Source organism: Balaenoptera physalus, assembly GCF_965194825.1.
Source record: "Balaenoptera physalus genome assembly, chromosome: 8".
Taxonomy (NCBI): domain Eukaryota; kingdom Metazoa; phylum Chordata; class Mammalia; order Artiodactyla; family Balaenopteridae; genus Balaenoptera; species Balaenoptera physalus.
Genome location: NC_138887.1, coordinates 17,162,738 through 17,187,675, shown reverse-complemented (window position 1 = coordinate 17,187,675; position 24,938 = coordinate 17,162,738). Strand labels below are relative to the sequence as shown.

The following is a 24,938-nucleotide window of genomic DNA, read 5'->3' as shown; positions in this document are numbered from 1 at the left end:
GGAAAATCAAGAGATATGTTTCTTATCCAAGATTTGTCACATCTGTTGGCCACCGAGGATCAACAAATGAATAATACATTAAACTAGTATCCTCCAGTCTTTAAACAAATGAAAAAATGCTGGTAACTGATTGGTTAAATTGCAAATCATGATTTGCCCCACAAAGACTCTCAATATGTATAGCTACTTAGAAGCAACAATTTAGAAACCTTGGGAATAAAAGATTGAAGACCAGTACAATGTATCATACAACCAAGCCCTCAAAGCAAGTAGTGTTATTCCAAGAATCTCCAACTAGGACAACATACTTATGAAAAATTTGTTAATTTAGACTGTTAGATTGTTAATTTAAAAATCAACACTGGCCTGTCTCTTGAATCATCATTTATGTAAAATCATGTTAGTAAGTATCCTAAGTTTAAACTCCTACTTATTCAAGAGAAATAGTTAATTTACTAACATTTTAATTCTTCCAAGTCAGGGAAGTTTGCACCCAGTAGATTACAACTGCTTTTTGTATGTAGTACAGAGCTTGATTTGTTTTTAAGCCAATCTGACCATCTCTGTCTTTTAATGGCTAATTCCATTTATTTACTTTTAATGACAATTGATAATGCTCATTTTATTCTGCCAACTTACATTATTTTACTTTGCTGGTTCCTCTTTATCCCTTGTCTTACTTTCACTAGTTTGATCAAGTTAGCATTTATTATTATTATCTGTTAATTTTTACCAGTTATGTTGAGGTATAATTGACATATAATAAGGGCCACTTTTTAAAGTATACAATTTGATAAGTTTTGACATACATATATGTATGTCCATGAAACTATCACCAGAAGCAAGGGAAGGAACATAACCATCACCCCTGCAAGTTTCTTTGTTCCTCTCTTCCCTCACCCACTTTATTTATTATTTTTTAACATCTTTATTAGAGTATAATTGCTTTACAATGTTGTGTTAGTTTCTGCTGTATAACAAAGTGAATCAGATATATGTATACATATATCACCTTATCCGCTCCCTCTTGCATCTCCCTCCCACCCTCCCTATCCCACCCCTCTAGGTGGTCACAAAGCACCGAGCTGATCTCCCTGTGCTGCGTAGCTGCTTCCCACTAGCTAGCTATTTTACATTTGGTACTGTATATGTGTCAATGCTACTCTCTCACTTCATCCCAGTTTACCCTTCCTCCTCCCTGTGTCCTCAAGTCCATTCTCTATGTCTGCGTCTTTATTCCTGTCCTGCCCCTAGGTTCACCAGAACCATTTTTTAAAAAAATTCCATATTATATGTGTTAGCATACGATATTTGTTTTTATCTTTCTGATTTACTTCACTCTGACAGACTCTAGGTCCGTCCACCTCACTACAGATAACTCAATTTCGTTTCTTTTTATGACTGAGTAATATTCCATTGTATATATGTGCCACATCTTCTTTATCCATTCATCTGTCAATGGACACTTAGGTTGCTTCCATGAGCTGGCTATTGTAAATAGAGCTGCAGTGAACATTGTGGTACATGACTCTTTTTGAATTATGATTTTCTCAGGGTATATGCCCAGTAGTGTGATTGCTGGGTCGTATGGTAGTTCTATTTTTAGTTTTTTAAGGAACCTCCATACTGTTCTCCATAGTGGCTGTATCAATTTACATTCCAACCAGCAGTGCAAGAGGGTTCCTTTTTCTCCACACCCTCTCCAGCATTTATTGTTTGTAGATTTTTTGATGATGGCCATTCTGACCGGTGTGAGGTGATACCTCATTGTAGTTTTGATTTGCATTTCTCTAATGATTAGTGATGTTGAGCATCCTTTCATGTGTTTGTTGGCTATCTGTATATCTTCTTTGGAGAAATGTATATTTAGGTCTTCTGCCCATTTTTGGATTGGGTTGTTTGTTTTTTTGATATTGAGCTGCATGAGCTGCTTGTAAAGTTTGGAGATTAATCCTTTGTCAGTTGCTTCGTTTGCAAATATTTTCTCCCATTCTGAGGGTTGTCTTTTTGTCTTGTTTACGGTTTCCTTTGTTGTGCAAAAGCTTTTAAGTTTCATTAGGTCCCATTTGTTTATTTTTGTTTTTATTTCCATTTCTCTAGGAGGTGGGTCAAAAAAGATCTTGCTGTGATTTATGTCATGGAGTGTTCTGCCTCTGTTTTCCTCTGAGTTTAATAGCGTCTGGCCTTACATTTAGGTCTTTAATCCATTTTGAGTTTATTTTTGTGTATGGTGTTAGGGAGTGTTCTAATTTCATTCTTTTACATGTAGCTGTCCAGTTTTCCCAGCACCACTTATTGAAGAGGCTGTCTTTTCTCCACTGTGTATTCTTGCCTCCTTTATCAAAAATAAGGTGACGATATGTGCATGGGTTTATCTAAGGTAATTATTGATATGTATGTTCCTATTACCATTTTTTTACTTGTTTGGGGTTTGTTATTGTAGGTCTTTTCCTTCTCTTGTGTTTCCTGCCTAGAGAAGTTCCTTTAGCATTCGATGTAAAGCTGGTTTGGTGGTGCTGAATTCTCTTAGGTTTTGCTTGTCTGTAAATGTTTTAATTTCTCTGTCGAATCTGAATGAGGTCCTTGCTGGGTAGAATAATCTTGGTAGTAGGTTTTCCCCTTTCATCACTTTAAATATGTTCTGCCACTCCCTTCTGGCTTGTAGAGTTTCTGCTGAAAGATCAGCTGTTCACCTTATGGGGATTCCCTTGTATGTTATTTGTTGTTTTTCCCTTGCTGCTTTCAATATTTTTTCTTTGTGTTTAATTTTTGATAGTTTGATTAATAGGTGTCTTGGCGTGTTTCTCCTTGGATTTATCCTGTGTGGGACTCTGCACTTCCTGGACTTGATGACTATTTCCTTTCCCACATTAGGGAAGTTTTCAACTATAATCTCTTCAAATATTTTCTCAGTCCCTTTCTTTTTCTCTTCTTCTTCTGGGACCCCTATAATTCGAATGTTGGTGTGTTTAATGTTGTCCCAGAGATCTCTGAGACTGTTCTCAATTCTTTTCATTCTTTTTTCTTTATGCTGCTCTGCAGTAGTTATTTCCACTACTTTATCTTCCCGGTCACTTATCCGTTCTTCTGCCTCAGTTATTCTGCTATTGATTCTTTCTAGAGTATTTTAAATTTCATTTATTGTGTTGTTCATCATTGTTTGTTTGCTCTTTAGTTCTTCTAGTTCCTTGTTAAACATTTTTTGTATTTTCTTCATTCTTTTTCCAAGATTTCGGATCCTCTTTACATCATTACTCTGAATTCTTTTTCAGGTAGACTGCCTATTTCCTCCTCATTTGTTTGGTCTAGTGGGTTTTAACCTTGCTCCTTCATCTGCTGTGTGTTTCTCTGTCTTCTAATTTTGCTTAACTTACTGTGTGTGGGGTCTCCTTTTTGCAGCCTTGCAGGTTCGTAATTCCTGTTGTTTTTGGTGTCTGCCCCAAGTGGGTAAGGTTGGTTCAGTGGCTTGTGTAGGCTTCCTGGTGGAGGGGACTGGTGCCTGTGTTCTGGTGGATGAGGCTGGATCTTGTCTTTCTGGTGGGCAGGGCCTCGTCCAGTGGTGTGTTTTGGGGTGTCTGTGGCCTTAGTATGATTTTAGGCAGCCTCTCTGCTAATGTGTGGGGTTGTGTTCCTGTCTTGCTAGTTGTTTGGCATAGGGTGTCCAGCACTGGAGCTTGCTGGCCATTGAGTGGAGCTGGGTCTTAGCATTGAGATGGAGATCTCTGGGAGAGCTCTTGCTGATTGACATTACATGGGGCTGGGAGGTCTTTGATGGCCCAATGTCCTGAACTCGGCTCTCCCACCTCAGAGGCTCAGGCCTGACACTAGGCCGGACCACCAAGACCCTGTCAGCCACATGGCTCAGAAGAAAAGGAGAAAAAAAAGAAAGAAAAAATAATAATAAATAAAAATTTAAAAAATATATTAAAATAAAAAATAATAAAAACTAAAAAAATTATTAAAATAAAAAAATAAAAACAGTAATAATAATACAAAAAGGAGAGAGCAACAAAACCAGTAAACAAATCCACCAATGATAACAAGTGCTAAAAACTAAACTAAGATAAACAAATGCTAAAAACTAAACTAAGATGAAAATCAGAACCAAACCAGTCTCAGACAGCAAACCCCAAGCTACAGTTGCTCCCAAAGTCCACCACCTCTATTTTGGGATGATTTGTTGTCTGTTCAGGTATTCCACAGATGCGGGGCACACCAGGTTGATTGTGGAGATTTAATCCACTGCTCCTGAAGCTGCTGGGAGAGATTTCCCTTTCTCTTCTTTGTTCGCACAGCTCCTGGGGTTCAGCTTTGGTTTTGGCCCCGCCTCTGCATGTTAGTTGCCCTTAGGCATCTGTTCCCTCCCAGACAGGATGGGGTTAAAGCAGCGGCTGATTAGGGGCCTCTGGCTCACTCATGCAGGGGGGAGGGAGGGGTACGGTAGTTATAATTGGAACGCGGGGCGAGCCTGCGGCAGTAGAGGCCAGCGTGATGTTGCAATAGCCTGAGGCACACCGTGTGTTCTCCTGGGGAACTTGTCCCTGGATCACAGGACCCTGGCAGTGGCGGGCTGCACAGGCTCCCAGGAGGGGAGGTGTGGAGAGTGACCTGTGCTCGCACACAGGATTCTTGGTGGCGGCAGCAACAGCGCTAGCATTTCATGCCCGTCTCTGGTGTCCGCGCTGATAGCTGCAGCTTGTGCCAGTCTCTGGAGCTCGTTTAAGTGGTGCTTTGCCTTCTGTGGGCAGACAGGGAAGGAATCCCCTGTTCTCGTGCACCCTGAAACAATGGTCTCTTGCCTCTTAGGCAGTTCCAGACTTTTTCCCGGACTCCCTCCCAGCTAGCCGTGGCACACTAGCCCCCTTCAGGCTGTGTTCACGCAGCCAACCCCACTCATCTCCCTGGGATCTGACCTCTGAAGCCCGAGCCTCAGCCCCAGCCCCCACCCATCCCGGCGGGTGAGCAGACAAGCCTCTCAGGCTGGTGAGTGCCGGTTGGCACTGATCCTCTGTGCGGGAATCTCTCCACTTTGCCTTCTGCACCCCTGTTGCTGCACTCTCCTCCATGGTTCCAAAGCTTCCCCCCCGCCCACCCCCGTCTCCACAAGTGAAGGGGCTTCCTAGTGTGTGGAAACCTTTCCTCCTTCACAGCTCCCTCCCAGAGGTGCAGGTCCCGTCCCTATTCTTTTGTCTCTGTTTTTGCTTTTTTTCTTTTACCCTACCCAGGTACGTGGGGAGTTTCTTGCCTTTTGGGAGGTCTGAGGTCTTCTGCCAGCGTTCAGTAGGTGTTCTGTAGGAGTTGTTCCACACATAGATGTATTTTTGATGTATTTGGGAGGAAGGTGATCTCCACATCTTACTCCTCTGCCATCTTGAAGGTCCCCCCCTCACCCACTTTAATCTCCAGGCAACCACTGATCAACTCTCTGTCACTATAGATTAGTTTGCACTTTAAAGAATTTTATAGAAATGGAATCATACAGCTTGTACGTGTTTTTGTTTGACTTTTTTAGCCAGCATTATTGTTTTGAGAGTCATCAACGTTGTTGAGTGTATCAGTAGCCCATTCCTTTTTATAGCTGTGTAGTATTCCATTGTATGGATATCCCACAGTTGGTTTATCCATTTGCCTCTTCATGAACATTTGAGTTATTCCTAGTTTTTGGCTGTTACACATCAAGCTGCTATGAACTCTCATGTGCAGGTGTTTGTGTGGATGAATGCCCTCATTTCTAGGCTAAATACCTAGGAGTAGAATATGGTCTGAGTATGTTTAACATTTTTAAACACTTTTGTACTGTTTTCTAAAATAGTTGCTCCATTTTACTTTCCCACTATCAATGTATGAGTGTTCTAGTTCTTTCACACCTCAACAACCTTGCTATGTTTAGTTTTTAAATTTTTAGACTTTTGAACAGGTGTGTAATGTTATCTCTTTGTTACTTGATGTTGCATTTCCCTAATGCCCAATGATGTTAAGCATCTTTTAAAAATTGTGTTTATTTGCCATCTTTATATCTTCTTCGCTAAAGTGTTTGTTCATATTCATTGCCCATTTTTATGTTGGTTGTTTTCTTGTTACTGAGTTTTGAGAGTTCATTATATATTCTGGAAATAAGTCCTTTATTGGATATATGATTTTTAAATATTTTATCCCAATCTATGGCTTGTCTTTTCATTCTTAAGAGTGTCTTTCATAGAGCAGAAGTTTATTTTTATTTCTAATGATGTATGATTTAGCAATTTTTTCCATTTATTGGAATTGTGTACTTAGTGTTATAGCTAAGAAATCTTTGCCTAACACAAGATTTTCTGCTAGGTCTCCTTCTAGAAGTTTTATAGCTTTAGGTTTACATTTAGTTATATGATCAGTTTTGATCAATTTTAATTCTTGAATGTGGTGTGATGTGTGGATTAAAGTCCATTTTTGGGGGGATATGTATATAGTTGTTTCAGCATCATTTATTGAGAAAATGGTCCTTTCTCTTCTGAATTGCTTTTGCACCTTTGTTGAAAATCAGTTGTCCCTAGTGTGGATCTACTTTTGGGCTCTATGCTGTTCCATTGGTCTATTTGTCTATCTTTACACTAATACCACACTGTCTTGATATCTGCAGCTTTATAGTAACATTGAAGTCAGGTGGTGCTACTCCTTCAACTTTCTTTTCCAAAGTTGTTTGTCTGTTCTATGTCCTTTGCATTTCTCTATGAATACAGTCTTTCCCCATTGTGTGTGATGTTAGTGATAGGTTTTTCATAGAAGCCCTTTATCTAATTAAGAAAAGTCCTTTCTATTTTGAGTTTGCTGAGACTTTTTATCAGAAAGATGTTGGATCTTGTCAAACATTTCTTCTGTTATCTATTGAGATGATCATGTGGTTTTTCATTTTAGTTTGTTAATATGGTGAATTATATTTATAAAACATTGGTAGATTGTTTTTTTAAATTAATTTTTATTTGAGTGTGGTTGCTTTACAATGTTGTTTTAGCCTCCACTGCACAACAAAATGAATCAGCCAAACACATAAAGATATCCCCTCCCTTTTGGACTTCCTCCAATTTAGGTTACCATAATGCATTAGGTAGAGTTCCCTGTGCTATACAGTATGTTCCCATCAGTTGTGTATTTTATGCATAGTATCAATAATCTATAAGTGTCAATCCCAGTCTCCTAATTCTTCTCACCCAACCCCTTTCCCCCTTGGTATCCATACCTTTGTTCTCTGTGTCTGTATCTCTATTTCTGCCTTGCAAATAAGATCATCTATACTATTTTTCTAGATTCCACATATATGCGTGATTATATGATATTTGCTTTTCTCTTTCTGACTTACTTCACTCTGTATGACAGACTCTAGGTCCATCCACCTCACTACAAATAACTCAATTTTGTTCCTTTTTATGGCTGAGTAATATTCCATTGTCTGTATGTGCCACATCTTCTTTATCCATTCATCTGTCAATGGATACTTAGGTTGCTTCCATGTCCTGGCTATTGTATATAGAGCTGCAATGAACATTGTGGTACATGACTCTTTTTGAATTATGGTTTTCTCTGGGTATATGCCCAGTAGTGGGATTGCTGGGTCATATGGTAGTTCCATTTTTAGTTTTTTAAGGAACCTCCATACTGTTTTCCATAGTGGCTGTATCAATTTACATCCCCACCAACAGTGCACGAGGGTTCCCTTTTCACCACACCCTCTCCAGCATTTATTGTTTGTAGATTTTTTGATGATGGCCCTTCTGACTGGTATGAGGTGATACCTCCCTGTAGTTTTGATTTGCATTTCTCTAATAATTAGTGATGTTAAGCATCTTTTCATGTGTTTGTTGGCCATCTGTATGTCTTCTTTGGAGAAATGTCTATTTAGGTGTTCCACCCATTTTTGGATTGGGTTGTTTTAAAACATTGGTGGATTCTTAAATGTTAAATTAACCTTGCATTCTTGGGATTAAACCTCCATTGGTCATGATGTATTATCCATTTTAAACAGGCAGTTGTCTTTTAAAGAGTTAAATAAGAAGAGAAAATATTGGACCAATATAGTGATCATTTCCAGTGTTCTTCAGTCTTTTGTATGGATCCACATTTTCACTTGGCATCATTTCCATTCCTTTCCCTCCTCATTCTTACCTTTCTGAAGGACTTTACCATTTATTTTGTAGTGTGGAACTGCCAATGAGAAGTTCTTACCACTTTTATATGCCTCAGTGTCTTTATTTCACTTACATTTTTATTTATTTTATTAAAAAATTTATTTATTTATTTATTTTTGGCTGCTTTGGGTCTTCGTTGCTGCACGCGGGCTTTCTCTAGTTGCAGCGAGTGGGAGCTACTCTTCCTTGCGGTGCGTGGGCTTCTCATTGTGGTGGCTTCTCTTGTTGCAGAGCATGGGCTCTAGGCACGCAGGCTTCAGTAGTTGTAGCATGTGGGCTCAGTAGTTGTGGCTCGAGGGCTCTACAGCGCAGGCTCAGTGGTTGTGGCACACGGACTTAGTTGCTCCGCGGCACGTGGGATCTTCCCAGACCAGGGCTCGAACCCGTGTCCCCTGCATTGGCAGGCGTATTCTTAACCACTGTGCCACCAGAGAAGCCCTCACTTACGTTTTTGAAAGATACTTGCACAGAGTATAGATGATTTTTTTCTTTCAGTACTTTAAAGATGTTGCTTCATTTTTGGCTAACTTATATCGTTTCTAACATCTTGCTTATTTTTGTTCCTCTGAATGTAAAATGTCTTTTTTCTCTGTTTTCTTTTAAGATTTTCCCTTTAACACTGGTTTTCAGAAATTTGATATATTATGTGCTTTGGTATAGTTGTATTCATGTTTCTTGTGCTTGTGCAAGGAGTTTGTCGAACTTCTTGGATCTGTTTATAATTTTTATCAAATTGCAGCTATGAATTATTCACATATTTTTGTTTCTCCCTCTCTTTTCTCTCATTTGGAGTCTCTAATTATATGTGTATTAGGCCGCTTGATGTTTTCCCACAGTTCAGTGATGCTCTGTTTATATTTTAGTCTTCTCCCTGTGTTTTATTTTGGGTAACTTCTACTGCTATGTCTTTAAATTCATTAATCTTTTTCTCATAATGTTTAATGTGCTTTTAATCTCATTTTTTTTGGTACCACAAATATTGTAAGTTTCATCACTAGAAGTTGGATCTTTTAAAAATATCTCCAATGTCACTACTTAACATGTTCACTATTTTCTCCAGCTTTCTGGACATAAGGAATATAGTTATAACTACTGTTTTATAGTAGTTATATACTATATTCCTGAAGTTGTGGCCTGTATTTTGAAATTATAACACATCTCTGTGAGGTAAAGAATCTGATTGGCTCAAAAAAGCTTAAGCCTTTATCTCCTGTGTAATATAGCCTTTAAAAACCTCTAAGGACCTTTTGTGCTAATTGGGCTTCAGGGCAGTGATATTCAAATTGAGAACTGTTACTTTAAAAGTTATATAAATGGTCATTTTTCTTCGTCAGACAAAAAATCCTCAGACTCCATGTTTGTATCTTCTCCCTTTATGCCCAAGGCAAGTATATCAATAAACGTGATAAATTCCTTGCCTTCCAGAATGTTGCTAGAGATGTATTATTGGCAAGAACAAAAATGGATCTGAAGCATCAAGTTCTAGGGTATGAGTCTACACACAGAACAAACAAAATAGAGCAAATGGATTTGGGTGATGGAACCTGGAGACATTTGTTAGGTTTCTGGCACTGGAGGAAGATGTACTTCTTGAAGGTACATATCAGAGTGTCAGAGGGGCTGGAAGCCACAGGATGAACACAACATATTGTGGTTCATCAGTTTTACATGTTGATAAAAATTTATAACACGGTTTAAAAGTAAACAGATATATTATGATATATAATGCAAATTTTGCAGGATTTTAAGGTAAAAATCAGACTTAGAAAAAATATTGAGCCTTGGGTTACCTTAGGCCATGCCCTCAGAATTCAGGAGGCAGTGGAGGTTCTGATCATTCTCCTTCATGGATAGGGCTATTTCAGTGGGAAAATTGAGGAGCCTTGCTCTAAAACTTCAGTACCCCTACAAAGGAGAAGAGAAGAGCCCCTTATGGGAGGCCTGCCACTGTGCAGGGGGCATGGAAAGAGATGTTGATGGACTGAACCCATGCAGACACCCTCAAGAGCTACCAAAATGGGGACAAGATCAACTCACTCACCCATCCATCCCTCCTTCCCTCCATCCAAGTATTGAACCATCTATCCCTCCTTCCCTCTCCACCCACCCATCCACCCATCCACCCATCCACGCATCCATCCATCCATCCATCCACCCACCCACCCACCCATCCATCCATCCATACATACATCCATCCATCCATCCATCCATGCATCCATCCACCCATCCATCCATCCATCCATCCACCCATCCATCCATCCACCCATCCATCCATCCATCCATGCATCCAAGTAATCAACCAAACATCAGTCCATCCATCCATCTTATAAGCCTTTATTAAGTGCCTCCTGTGTATCTAAGATAGTAATACTTGATGAAAACTAAAATGGATAAGAAATGGACTCTGATCTCAAGGAATTTAATGTCTAGTGCAGAAGTTCTCAAAGTTCTTCCTGCTGCAACATATATAATTACAACATATTTGCTAAATTTATGAGCAGTGCCAGATATTGTTCAAAGTGGTTGACATGAAATAACTCATTTAATATTTACAACAACTCTTTGATGTAGGTACTATTATCATTTCCATTACACAGCTGAGGAGCAGGGGGACTGTGTTCTCCGGGCTGGGAGTCATCGTCTAGAGGGACAGGCATGTTTATGAGTAATTATAATGCTATAAGTGTGATTGGAACATAAGAATAGTGAGACTAATTGTTTCTAAAGAAGCGGGGATCCCTGATTCCAGATGGAAGACCAACTGAGCATGGAAACCCCAACATGGAAATTCCTTTTCTTTCCTGCGAATTATCACAGAATCACAGAATCTTGGGCCTGCTACACGTATACCTTGTTTTACTGTGCTTTGCTTTATTGCACTTCACAGATATTGTGTTTTTCACAAATGGAAGATTTTGCCCGCGTGGAGCAAGTTGGTCAGCACCATTTTTCCAATAGCATCCGCTCACTTTGTCTCTCTCTGTCACATTTTGGTAGTTTTCGTAATATTTCAAACTTTTTCATTATTATTATAGTTGTTATGGTGATCTGTGATCAGTGATCTTTGATGTTACTCTTGTAAAAAGATTACGACTTGCTAAAGATTCAGATAATAGTTAGCATTTTTAGCAGTAAAGCATTTTAAAATTAAGATATGTACATTTTTTAGACATAATGCTATTGTACATTGAATAGACTACAGTATAGTATAAACATAACTTTTATATGCACCAGGAAACCAAAAAATTCATGTGACTCACTTTATTGCAGTATTTGCCTTATTGAGGTGGTCTGGAACTGAACCCGCAATATCTCTGAGGTCCGCCTGTGTGTGACTTTTCATAGCATTTGGCCTGTTTTCAACAGCTTCAGTGGCAAAGCACTCCTGACCTCACAAGGCCTCCCATTTTGTCTTTGGCCAGGCCTGAATGGTGGGAAATATTATGTTTTATCAAAATCTACCTCCTGATAATTCCTGAAAACCAGCCCTAGTTCTGTTTCTTAGGGCATTTTTTTCTTAAGTTTCTGTGAATGGGATGTTAATAGACATCATATGGGGAAATAGAAGAGAGTTGTGTACACAATAGATACGGTAAATAAATTCTAACACAGGTTTCTATATTAGAGGATTTTCTCAGAATCTTGTTTTGTTTTGTTGGTGACTGCGCGCCACGGCCTGTGGGATCTTAGTTCCCCGAGCAGGGATCGAACCTGCACCTGCTGCTTTGCAAGCAGGGAGTCTTAACCACTGGCCCACCAGGGAAGCCCCAGAATCTTTTGTATGCTAATGTGCTTTGTGAATCTAGGAGGGAGATTGCCTTTGTGGCATTTTCCAAATTTATTCACCCTGCCAACTCTTTTCTTGATAGGCCCGTATTTACATCCCATTGGAAACAGCTGGGGAAGTAAGGCTCTGATGTCTCTCAGTTAGAATTAGCATGATCCTTCTTTCCCAGGCCAGCTTTTCAAATGCTTGGGCTTGTGCTCCAAATATAGTCTTCTCCAAACTAAACATCTCTGCAACTTTCAGCTTCCTTCATGGTTAGGTTTTCAGACCTTTCTCCCTCTGGTCACCCTTCTCCAGTTTGCCAATGTCCCCCCTAAAGTGTGCGGTTCACAACTGAATATAATATAGCCCTGTGGTAGTCTTTGGGTTGGTTCCATTGGACACAATTAGAACCCTCAGAACACTGTCATTCTGCCGTTTTATTTTCGACCTGACTGGTGGGGGGTGGTGGTGAGGGTTAAGTGACTCTAAGCACAGAAATGATGGATGCCAGGGCAAGAGAAGCTTGTGGAATTTGGAGCTGTTCAAGGAAAAACTAGAATGATTTTTATTTTTGAAGGTTTGAAATGTCTTAAATAAGCACAAGTTTGAAAGCCTATTATGTGCAAGGCACTATGGTGGGTAGAGGAGATGTAAGCCATTAGTCTTGCATGCAAAAAGCTGATTGTTGAACTAGGGAGATGGTTAATAGAAAAGGCCAAAAATACAACATAGCATCAATTAGGCAGATTAAGTAGGGTGGTAAGGATTTGAGGAAGATTCACTGTTGGCTGTTTTTGTATTTTCTCCACAATATCCCATATATCCAGTGAGGATGAGTAAACATTGCTGATGGGCTGAAAGAGACATGCCTTGCTTTGAAGAGTCTATAGCTTGGTGGTGAAGTGAAGCTCTGATCACTGAATATTTTTTTCCCGGTGATATTCTATAGTATTAGAAATGTGTTTTCTGGAAGAAAATAATGTTTACTCCAAGTCAAAAATCATGTCCTGAACTGGAGTGAATTTCTAAAAAAGTACTATGCATAAATGCCAAAACAGAGAAGAAGTTTTTTTAGAGTACAAAGTATTACTCAGAATAAGCTAAGAAACACAAATATTTTCTTCTCAAGGCAACTCGCACACCCAAGGCAGAGCAGTGTGGTGGCTAAGAGCACAGCCTTTGGAGCCAGACCTCCTGGTTTCCACTTCTGTCTTCCACTTCTTAAGAGAGAGACCCTGGCTAAGTACTTAATTTCTCAATGCCTTGTTTTCTTCCTTCTTCCCTTCCCTTCCCCTTCTTTCTTTCCTTCCTTCCTTCCTTCTTTCCTTCCTTCCTTCCTTCCTTCTTTTAATATGGGGCTACTAAAAAGTGCTTACCTCACAGTATTGCTATGAGTGTTAATGAGGTTCTATGTGGAAAACTGAGAATACTCAGGATATCCCTTTTTATTTACTAATTGCTATAAAATACATCACCCCAACACTTAGCTTAAAAACCAGAATCATCATTTACTCTCTTTCCTAGTTTCTGTGGATCTGGAATTCCGGAGCAGCTTAGGTAGGTGATCCAGGCTTGAGGTTTCTCGTTCAGTTGCAGCAGATGTCTTCTGGGGCTGAGGTCATCTGAAGGCCTAATTGGAGCTTGAGGATCCACTTTAACTCGCGTGGCTGGCCAGTTGGTGCTGCCTGTTGGTGGGAGGTCTCCATCCGCCTTCAGGTGGGCCTCTCTACAGGGTCGCTTCAGTGTCCTCACAACATGGCTGGAAGCGTCCCCTAGAGTAAGAGCTCTAGGAGACCAGTGTGGAACTGCAATGTCTTTTTTTTTTTTTTTTTTAATATTTTATTTATTTATTTATTTATTGAGGCTGCGCCGGGTCTTCGTTGCAGCATGCAGACTCTTAGTTGCGGCATGCATGTGGGATCTAGTTCCCTGACCGGGAATCAAACCCGGGGCCCCTGCATTGGAAACGTGGAGTCTTACCCACTGGACCACCAGGGAAGTCCCTGCAATGCCTTTTATGACCTAACTTTGGAAGTCACACACTGTCACTTCTCTTTTATTCCACTCTTATTCAACGGGGAGTGGACTACACGATGGCATGATTATTAGGAGGTGACCATCGGTGGGGACCATCTTGGAGGCTGGCTGCCATACCCTTCGAGGAAGTACTGTGTTCTACTGTGTGACTGATATTAGGTATAGGATACTTAAATACAGAAATTTTCTTAAAAGTAATTAATTATTTTTGGCTGCTTTGGGTCTTTGTTGCTGTGCACAAGCCTTCTCTAGTTGCGGCGAGCTGGGGGTTACTCTTTCATTGCAGTGCACAGACTTCTCATTACAGTGGCTTCTCTTGTTGCGGAGTACAGGCTCTAGGTGTGCAGGCTTCAGTAGCTGTGGCACGCGGGCTCAGTAGTTGTGGCACCTGGGCTCAGTAGTTGTGGCTTACGGGCTCTAGGGCGCAGGCTCAGTAGTTGTGGTGCATGGGCTTAGTTGCTCCGTGGCATGTGGGATCTTCCCGGACCAGGGCTTGAACCCGTGTCTCCTGCATTGGCAGGCGGATTCTTAACCACTGCACCACCAGGGAAGCCCTTAAATACAGAAAAATTTAACATCATGTAGTCCATATAAATACTCAGCATTGTTTTCTCAAAGGAGAGTTTTGTTAACATGACTCCATTGCTATAACTCACATTATCAGGGGTTTTGGTTTGCATTCCCCTCAAAGTAGAGCCTGAGACAAGGACTTGGGTACCAGAAATTTATTTGGGAGGTGATTGCAGGAAGTCGGAGGGAGGGAGTGGGGATGTGAGGCAGGGAAGCAGGGAAAGCCAATATAAGGGTGTGTTATGGAGGTTGCTTGCTATGGTGAGTGTGGACTTGATTCCTCTGGGAGCTGCTGAGTAGGGTGCAGAATTCCTCCCAGCATTATCCTCCTGAAGGGAGCATACACTAGCTTCCAACTCCCACTGACTGAGGGTTTCCCCTGGGAGGTGAACTTCCCTGCACGTCAGATCCGTACCTGCAGTCAGGCTAAGAGGCCCCTACAGTGTTGGGGAAGGCTCTGAGATAAAATGGAAACCTCAGCTCTTGCTGGAGCTGGGATGCTGTCAGCACAAGGTGAGTGTGAGCTCACAGGTGGGCTGAGGGGTGTGACGTGGACCCCAGAGGCGTTTGCTACACCAGGTTAGCAGGACCTGGGGCTTAAGTGGATGTGTTAGTTCAGCTCCCCCAAGAAGCAGATGTCAAGAGAAGATTAGATGTGCAAGGAATTTAATGGGAAATATGCCTTGAGGAAGATTGGGGGGGGGAGAGTTGGAAGAGACTGGGAGAGCCATCAGACAGTAATGCAAATCTGAGCTCTGGGGAGGAGAAGGGAGGGAAGAAAGGTTGGGGAGAAAGAGTCTTAGATTGTGGGGCAGGATTAAGAACGGTTCAAGCCAAAATCTCCCATCAAAACCATCCTGGGCTTCACAGGATGCCTGTCCTGGTGTGCAGCGTGGCCTCGTGTGCAGCCCGTGTGCAGCGTGGCCTCGTGTGCAGCGTGGCCTCGTGTGCAGCCCGTGTGCAGCATGGCCTCGTGTGCAGCCCGTGTGCAGCGTGGCCTCGTGTGCAGCCCCTGTGCAGCATGGCCTCGTGTGCAGCCCCTGTGCAGCGTGGCCTCGTGTGCAGCCCGTGTGCAGCGTGGCCTCGTGTGCAGCCCGTGTGCAGCATGGCCTCGTGTGCAGCCCCTGTGCAGCGTGGCCTCGGGTTCACCTCAGCTTGGCCATCAGGCAATTATGCTCCCTCAGTCAGGTCTCAGGCATATTCTCCTGGCAGCCACCATTAGTTTTGTGCATGGACAGCACAGGTAGTTGCAACAAGTCTTGTACTTGGGGAAACCAGAGGTAACTCACCCCGAGATACTAAGATCTATCCTTCCTCCTTTGTCTGCCATACTGTCTGAAACTCCTCCATAAGAAAGTGATCTCCTTGTTTAATTTTTGCCCTGTCTTCCAGCTCAACTCTGAGAGAAGTAACATACTGAGTTACTAACACTTTAGTATGAACAAATTATCCTAGTTATTTTATTCTATGACAGACAGAAGGAATCTGGGACAACATGAAAGCATGTAGGATTTGGGTGAATAGCACTTAAGGGAAGGGACACAAATGTGAAGGATAGGGGACCTCACTGGGTCCACTTTCCAATTCCTGCTGGGAATGGAACAAAACCAACATTCAGACTCTCCATAGTGAAATAACAAGAGAAACGTGCTTTCAACAAGTGTCACCACTCTTTGTCCAGCACCACTGTCCCCTACCTCCTTAATATTTTGAAGGAGGGTATATTTTTCTGGGTCGTTGGAGAAATTAAGTGAATGTTGTCCAGGTGGTTGGAATATTTGAGTTGGGAAGGAGGGAAGAGACTCTGAGATTTTTCAGAAGTTGGTCCATGAGTCAACTCTATCAGAATACCTAGAGCTCAGTAATGTACATTTCTTGCTTTCCCTCCCCACCCATGTCCCCCAACCCCAAACTAATTGAATTAGACTCTCTGGGGATGGGGCCCAAGAATAAGTATTTTATAAGCATTTCTGGTGATCTTTGTGTGAACACTAAAATTCGAGAACCACAGGTTCAAGGGGACTGTAGCTTCTAACACATAATCACAGCTGACCCATATCTTCTCACCTGAATTCCAGACACCAGCTGCCTCTGACTTCCAACTGTGTCCTTGACATTCTTTCTGGGATGTGTACTGGGCTTCTCAGACTCAACATGTCCATAGCCAAATGCCCAGTTGCCTACCTGGCCCTCCTAGGAGGCTTCTCCACCAGCCTTAATGGCACCACAGTTAATGGCAACTCCATCCTTTCAGTTTGCTCAGACCAGATGCGTCCTGCCTTCTCCCTTTCTCTAGTTTTTTATACCCATCCAACTAGCTCAGCTTCAAAATACAGTTGACCCTTGAACAGCACAGGGGTTAGGGGTGCAGGCCCTCTGTGTGGTCAAATATCTGCATTATAACTTTGTAGTCAGCTCTCTGTATCCATGGTTCTGCATCCTGGGATCCAACCAACGGTGGATCCTGTAGCACTGTAGTGTTTACCATTGAAAAAAACTCTGCATATAATGGACCCAAGCAGTTCAAACACGTGTTGTTCAGAGGTCAACTGTGTAGCCAGAATCGTTACACTTCTTTTCACCTCCGCTGCTACAGCCCTGTTCTGGTTGCCATAATCACTCCTCTGGCTTTATATAATAACCTCCTAAGGCTCTTCCTGCTTCTGTCTTTATAAGTTTTCCCTTCCTCTTACCTCTAGGCTATTCTCAGCAGTCAAAGTGACCCTGTACTCAAATCCACACCATGGATCCCCATCTTTCAAGTAGGAACCAAAGTCTTTATGGTGGCCTACCCCAGACCTTTTCTTCTACAACTCTCCTCATTTGCCCTGCTCCAGCCACGCTTGACTCTCTGCTCTGCTGGAATGCATTAAGCATGACCCTGCCCCAGGACGTTTGCGCTGGCTTTTCTTCCTGCCTGGACCACTCTTCCCTCAGATATCTGAAGAGCTCCCTCCCTCACCTTCTTTCCTTAAAAGTTACCTTCTCAGGGAGGCCTACCATGACCACTCTATTTAAAGTTGCAAACTTTCACTTTCTGGATCCCCTTTACCTATCCCCCCCGCCACTTTTATTGCTATATAATTGGCATATAGCACTGTATAAGTTTAAGATGTACAGCATAATGGTTTGACTTACATGTATTGTGAAATGATTACCACAGAAAGTTTAGTTAGCACCCATCATCTGATGTAGCAAAACGAGAAAATATGAAAAGAGAAAGCAAAAAAAGAAAAGAACATTTTTTTCTTATGATGAGAACTCTTAGGATGTATTCTCAACGCCTTTCCTCTACATCATACAGCAGTGTTCACTACAGTCATCACGCTGCACATCACACCCCTGGTACTTATTTATCTTGTAGACTGTAAGTTTATACCTTTTGACAGCCTTCCTCCTATTTCCCCTTCCTCCAACCCCCAGGCTTGGGTAACCACAAATTTGTTCTCTTGTTCTATGAGTCTGAGTTTTTATTTTTTTTGTATTTTTTAGATTCCACATATATGTGGGATCATATGGTATTTGTCTTTCTCTGCCTGACTTATTTCATTTAGCATAATGCCCTCAAAGTCCATCCATTTTGTAGCAAATGACAGGATTTCCTCATTTTTAATCACTGAATAATATTCCGTTGTATATATGTATACATACATATACATACACACAATGGAATATTATTGGATATATATATGGATATATATATATGGATATATAATGTTTTCTTTATCCATTTGTCTCTTGATAGATGTTTCCATGCCTTGGCTTTTGTAAATATTGCTGCTATGAACATGGGGGTGCAGATATCTTTTCGGGTTAGTGTTTTTGTTTCCTTTGGAAATAGTCCCAGAAGTGGGATTGCTGGATCATATGGCAGTTCTAGTTTTAATTTTTCTGAGGAACCTCCACACTGTTCTCCATAATGGCTGCACCAGTTTACAGTCCCGCCAGCAGTGCACAAGTGTTTCCTTTCTCCACATTCTCACCTGCATTTATCTCTTGTCTTTTTGATGGTAGCCATTCTAACAGCTACCAAATGGCAGAACCGGAATTTGAACTAAAGCTGCGTTAGTTCAAAGGTCTTGTGGTGAGCCAGTACATTGTTGCTTCATAGTGTAGACATTCCTAATGATTCTTAACCTCTGTCCTATGCCTCTTTAAAAATCAGTTTACAAGCTTAAAGCTGTGGCTCACACACTATTTGTTTTTAAAAAGGTTTATTTTGATTTTACTACTATTACTTCACTGTTTATTTAGCTAAGGGTTTCTGTTGGCAGTTATGGGAGCATGTGCCCCTTATCCTTGTGCATTTCTGAGATTTGAGAATCTGCTGATCTGTTGGCATCGCCAGTTCTTAAGGCTGCTGGAAAGAATCCTTCCTGTAACTTCAAAGACTGTTTCCTGTCTCCTTCCATCGGACTTTTATGACTCTTTAGCGGTCCCTCTGAAGGCAGTCAGCAGGGATGCCTTTTTTTTTTAATGTATTTAATATTAATTTATTTATTTTTGGCTGCATTGGGTCTTCGTTGCTGTGTGCAGGCTTTTTCTAGTTGCGGCGAGCGGGGGCTACTCTTCGTTGCGGTGCGCAGGCTTCTCATTGCGGTGGCTTCTCTTGTTGCAGAGCGCGGGATCTAGAGCGCAGGCTCAGTAGTTGTGGCGCACGGGCTTAGTTGCTCCGCGGCATGTGGGAGCTTCCCGGACCAGGACTCGAACCTGTGTCCCCTGCAATGGCAGGCGGATTCTTAACCACTGCGCCACCAGGGAACCCCGGGCTGCCTTATAGTAGTCTATTTAATTCAAGACCACGGGTTTCTTGAGTATTTCTGCCCTCGGCTCTGAGAGCACAGAGGATAAAAACATAAAAACGGTCCTTGCCTCCTCGGGCTCATGGTAGAGGCAGGGAGAATGATGGAAAACGACACAGCAGCAGAGACAGCGTCTCCTGGGCTGGCAGGCAGGAGCTGAGCCCTGCTGCAGCACAGGCTGGCGGGACACGTCTGCCCAGCATGGGGGAAACTCCCCGGGGAAGGTGAAGTGCAGGGTGCAGGTGGGAAGGGAAAAGCAGCAGCAATTCTGGCAGCAAAGAAGAGAGCTCGAGACAGGGCTGGGTACAGCCGCATGAGGTTTATTTGGGATATGCTAGAGAACTCAGTGTGGGCGGGGTGAGCTGCAGTGATTGGATTCCAACTGTGAAGAGGCAGGGATGACACTGTAACCCTCACGGAAGGTTTTGAAGGAGGGGATCCGCGACCTGCTTCAGATTACAGTCTGCAGGTGGTGGTGGGGGGGAATAAGGGCCCATTAATCCGTCTAATCCGCCTTTCTGGAAGGAAACCTCTGCCACAGAGCAGACCATTTCTCACTTATCCTTGTGTGCCTGGCAGTGCTCTGCTTAGAGTAGACAATCAGTAAATACACAGTGAAAAAAATGTCTGTTTACATACACACACACACCCCCCAATTTATATTTCTCTCTTTTCTTTTTTCTTTTAAGTAGGGCAATTAGGAATAGATTCAGACACCAGAAGGAAGTTCTCTGATCTCACACTGACTGCAGGGGGCTATAGGCTTCAGTTTCTTTGCACATTGATGCACTCATTGTGAGATGAACGCATTTCCTCCTCTTACTTTTTCATGGGTTTTATCAAAATTTTGACTGCTCCGAGCATCTTCCTCATCAGCACAAATGCATTTGGTATGGAAATAATAGTAGAATATTTTAGGAGTGGATTAACACGAAGATCCTAATGGTTAGCTAGTTGGGTTACCAATGCTACTGCCTGCATACAGGTAAAGGGGAAAAGGTAAAACAGATTCATTTTCTTGCATCCTGGATTTCTTTTAATTTTCTCAGACATAAATCAATTCATAAGTTCAAACAGAAGAAAAAAGTACATGCTTTAAAGAAAAATGGGAAAAACAAGAAAAATCCCTACCAACTACAGTTTTGAAGAATGGAAATATTATGAATTTTTTTCTTAATTAATATTCATTTTTAGTAGAAGTGTGAACACGTGCCTACCACATTCTGTTGACGTTTGTGGATTTATTTTTAGAAAGAGGGAGAAAAATAGAGGAAGATAGACTCAGAGACCGTCAGACATTTAGCTCCTTGTCTGCATTAGAGAGTTTATTGAGATTTAGAATAAAAATTAGCAAGAAGCAAATATTATCCACAAAACGCCAAAAGACTTGGCCTGGCACCTAGAGGTAAAGTTTAGCCCCTTTCTCCGTATGAAGAAGGCACATCTATTTCCTATTCTTTTGGTACCATTTTCCCAAAGCACACACACTCATTAACTGATGGTTGTGATGGAATTCTGTCTTTCTATTTAGCTTCAACAGCGAGATTCTTAACCATTTAAAACTTATTCAGAAATAAAAACCCGCTCTGGTCAATGGAGAAACCACTTTATAGGTCTATATTATTTTCTATTTATATTTATTCTATTAAGTCCTCATTGATCCTGGGAAAATGATGAAGTCTTACATTTTTGCGTTGTTTTATTGCTTACAAAGCATGTTTCATTCATTACCCTATGGAAATCTTAATACTCTAAAGGGAAGACATTTTTATTTGATTACACAGTTAGGAAACCTGAGATTCTGCTATTTCTTGAGATCACTTGGCTAGCATTTCACAGAGTCATGTCCAATACCTTTATAGTCTGACTCCTATATCAAGGTTTGCTCAAAAAAAAAAAAAAAAAAGAAAGAAGGAAAGAAAAGAAAAAAAGGACTGACTATAACACTGCAGTAAACCTGCGAATCTTAATAGGGAAATCAGTTGTGTTCTAATTTCTAAGTACTTGATTCAAGCAGAAATTGAAATAAAAAGTATAAAATTTAAAATGAGCCACTCACATTTATTGATGACTTACCATGTGCTAGGCATTGGAAAGTACATGCATCATCTCATTTAATTCTCCTGACAACCCTAAGAAGTGGAGAAATATAGTCGCTTCTGATTTTCTAGATGAAGAAAGAGTTGAGAGAAAAACAAATAAAAATAATGTTTACTGAGGGTTTCCTCTGCATAGTCATAGTGCTATATGTTTTACATACAATTTCTCAGTTGTTCCTTAAATCTGTGAAGGAGAAACCCATTATATAGATGGTACAATCAAGGCACAGGGAAGTGAAATATCTTGTCCAGGTTCACATAGCTAGTAAGTGGCAGAGCTGGGATCTGAATCCAAATAGTATTCTGCCCAGAATCTGGGCACTTCCCACCTAGCTAATGCTGCAGGCCAGTCTTTTCTCATTCTGTTTTGGTCAAAGGTTGGGAAGATGTGTGATCATTCAGGGTACTCTGGGCTCTTGGGCACGTCACGGGAGCAGCATCATACCTTCTTGGACAGGCTGGTGATGAGCCACCTTTTCCTACAAGAAAAGGAAGAACTTAATAGGAACTTTTACAAGGACTTTGATGTGGGGAGAGTCTGTCTGGAAATACCACATTATTGGGGCTTGAGCAGTAAATATGCTTCAGAGATTTTCACTGTAAGGCAGGGGTTTGGACCAGTTGGAAGTGTGTTTACTCCCATGAGTCTGAAGAGAGAACAAGTTTAGGTTAAGTAGCTATCAATAACAGTTGACGATAAGCAAAAAAAACAACTCTGGGACCGTGATTGTCACAATCTCTTAAATAGATTATCAGGTTAATACTTACTACATGTTTATTTTATATTATTTGTTTTTGGTTTCAGGTGCACAGAATTGGATTAATGTAATCCTGCTTTGTAACACACTACACTGGTCCTTGCAACTTGTTTATACTGATCATTGTTTTAAATAATTCTATTTTAAAGCATAGTTTAGTGCTTCTAGGTACTCTGGACCCAGAGCTACAGCTCTGGTGCATGGTTTATCTGTGGAATCTTTTCCAAAATTCTGGACATAAAACCTAGAAGGAAGTGGCTTTGGAGCATCAGCCCTGAAACCAAGAGGGTGGGGGCAGTGACCCTGCCATTGGTAAGAAGCTTCTCTCCTTTCCACCAGGGGTTAAGGTCTCAGGGCAGGGTCAGCCAGGGACTTGGTGAAGACAGAGTATTCATGACATCCTCCGCAGATTCCAAGGAGATGAAACAAACAAGCGGTCATTTTCCAGGAAAATTGAGGCCATGCTTCCTGTGCCCTGAGAATCCTCATACTCAGCATTCATCTGCCAATTTAAAAAGTTGCTCATACCCTCAACCCTTTTCCTTGGGAGAGCCAGCTGGGGTGAGGCCAGTGCAGCTGCTTCTGAAGGGAAATTGGGGAAAATGCACCTTGCCCGTGGCCTGGTTAGAAGTCCTCTAACCAGGCATTTACAGGGAGAAGTTGAGGTTGCCTTGCAGAGAAATTTCTTCCCATCCAGGAAGACTTTCATACTTGTCTCTTTCTTCCTCATCACAACTTCTTCTTTCTGTGTCTATGGAAAATATATTTGTTCTAACTTCCCTGCCCCCAAAGTGGATTTTAATTGTGATACCAAAGTGGGGCATTTTGCGTTTCTAATGGTTGAGCTCATTGGAAAGACTATTCCTCTATCCAGGGCATTGGGGGGTTAGTTTTGTTTTGTTTTTTTTTTTTGGCTATTTGTTTCTAGTTTGGCAGCACATTGCAATGGCCAAGAGCATGAACTCTGCAGTCATGTTTACTGGTTTCAAGTTCCAACTCCAACATTTACTAGAACATTTTTTTTAAACCTTTGGCAACATATTTAAGTTTGCTAAATTTTAGTCTTTTTCTGAGATAATGGGAACTACTTCATAAAGTTGTCATGCAGATAAATTAAAGCATCCTTTGTAATTCACTTAGCACAGCTCTCAGCACATAGTAGGTCCTCAGTAAACGTTAGCTGTAGATGCTATAATGAAACGTAGGTCTTAATATACTTGTACTTTTATTTCTCCTGGCTGGATGCCCCCAAGTAGGATTTTTGGGTTCAAGAGTGTGTGCATTACACATTTTGTTTTATTTATTTATTTTTAAAATTTATTTATTTTATTTATTTTATTTTTGGCTGCGTTGGGTCTTCTTTGCTGTGCACGGGCTTTCTCTAGTTGCAGTGAGCAGGGGCTACTCTTCGTTGCGGTGCGCGGGCTTCTCATTGCGGTGGCTTCTCTTGTTGCGGAGCATGGGCTGTAGGTGCGCGGGCTTCAGTAGTTGTGGCTCACGGGCTCTACAGCTCAGGCTCAGTAGTTGTGGCACACGGGCTTAGTTGCTCTGCGGCATTACACATTTTAAATCACGGTGCCTGATTACTATCTAAAAAGTTTGCAGCAATTTATAGTCCTATTAATTAGCAAACAGAGTAACCTTCTTCTCCAAACCTTACCAACATTGGGAGATAAGGAATCATCTCAATTTTGGCTAATTTGATGGGTGGAAACAGTTTCTTATTATTTTAATTTGCGTTTTCCTGATCTCTAAAGAGACAGAGCATCTATACGTAGATTTATTGGCCATTTTCGGACTCTCTTCTATTTCTGAACAGTCTATGTCTGTTCACAGCTTTTGTCTATGGGATTTTACAAATACTGCTATTTTGAATAAACAAATATTACTAATTTATAAGAAATCTCCATGAATTAAGGATATTATCTATGTTGAAAATATGTCTCTCATCCTATTATTTGTCTTCCTTTTCTTTTGTGATCTTTTGTTATACTGCCATTTACATTTTTTTATATAGAGCAATGTAACCATTTTTCTTTTATGTCTCCTGGGTCTTCTCTTATTTATCAAAGATGTTTGAGTGCCGTGTATATCCTAGAATCATACTCTTGTTCTCATTTCACTACAGCAAAGGCTCTCAATTTTCTGTGGGCATCAGAATCACTTATGAAGCACTTTAAAACTGTGTTTTCTTGGGCTTGATCATAGGATTTCCAGGAGTGGAGCTTAGATGCATGCTTATGAAAAAGGAGAGTCTCATTTTGAAAAATGAGTCCTTCTTAAAAGTAGGTTCTTTGTTTCCCCCATCCCCACCCCAAAAGTAGGTTCTTAAATTGGCAAAATGTTGATATAGTTGTTGAAGTTGGATGCTGTTATTGGGGCCCAGTAGGTGGCCCCAAGATGTGCCTCAATGGCATACTGATAATTTTGAATTAAAGTTATTTAAGAAATGGCCAATGGAAGAGGGACACTGTGACCCTCTGCTGTCTCCTTCAAAGCAGGAAATCAATCTCTCATGTGAAAGGTGTACTCCTTACACCTACAGGTAGAAGGACACCCTTATTGCCAGAGGTAGGGAATTTGGGCCCAGAAGCCTGTATAAGTAAATCTTGTTACTTCTTTAATTTACTACCCCAAGCCCAAACTCCATTTAGATTTTTCACTAATTGAGCACCCCAAACCCAAGTTTCTTTGTTGTGTCAATTCCTCACAAATTTGTTGCTTCTTTGTCTAAAAAGTATAAA

The 24,938-nt window shown here is 41.2% G+C and overlaps 1 long non-coding RNA gene across 1 annotated transcript in view; it reads left to right on the top strand.

The window, feature by feature from the left end:
• LOC309666295 overlaps nucleotides 1-24,938 on the top strand; it is a 79,788-nt gene that overhangs the window by 7,420 nt on the left and 47,430 nt on the right. The window lies entirely within an intron of this gene.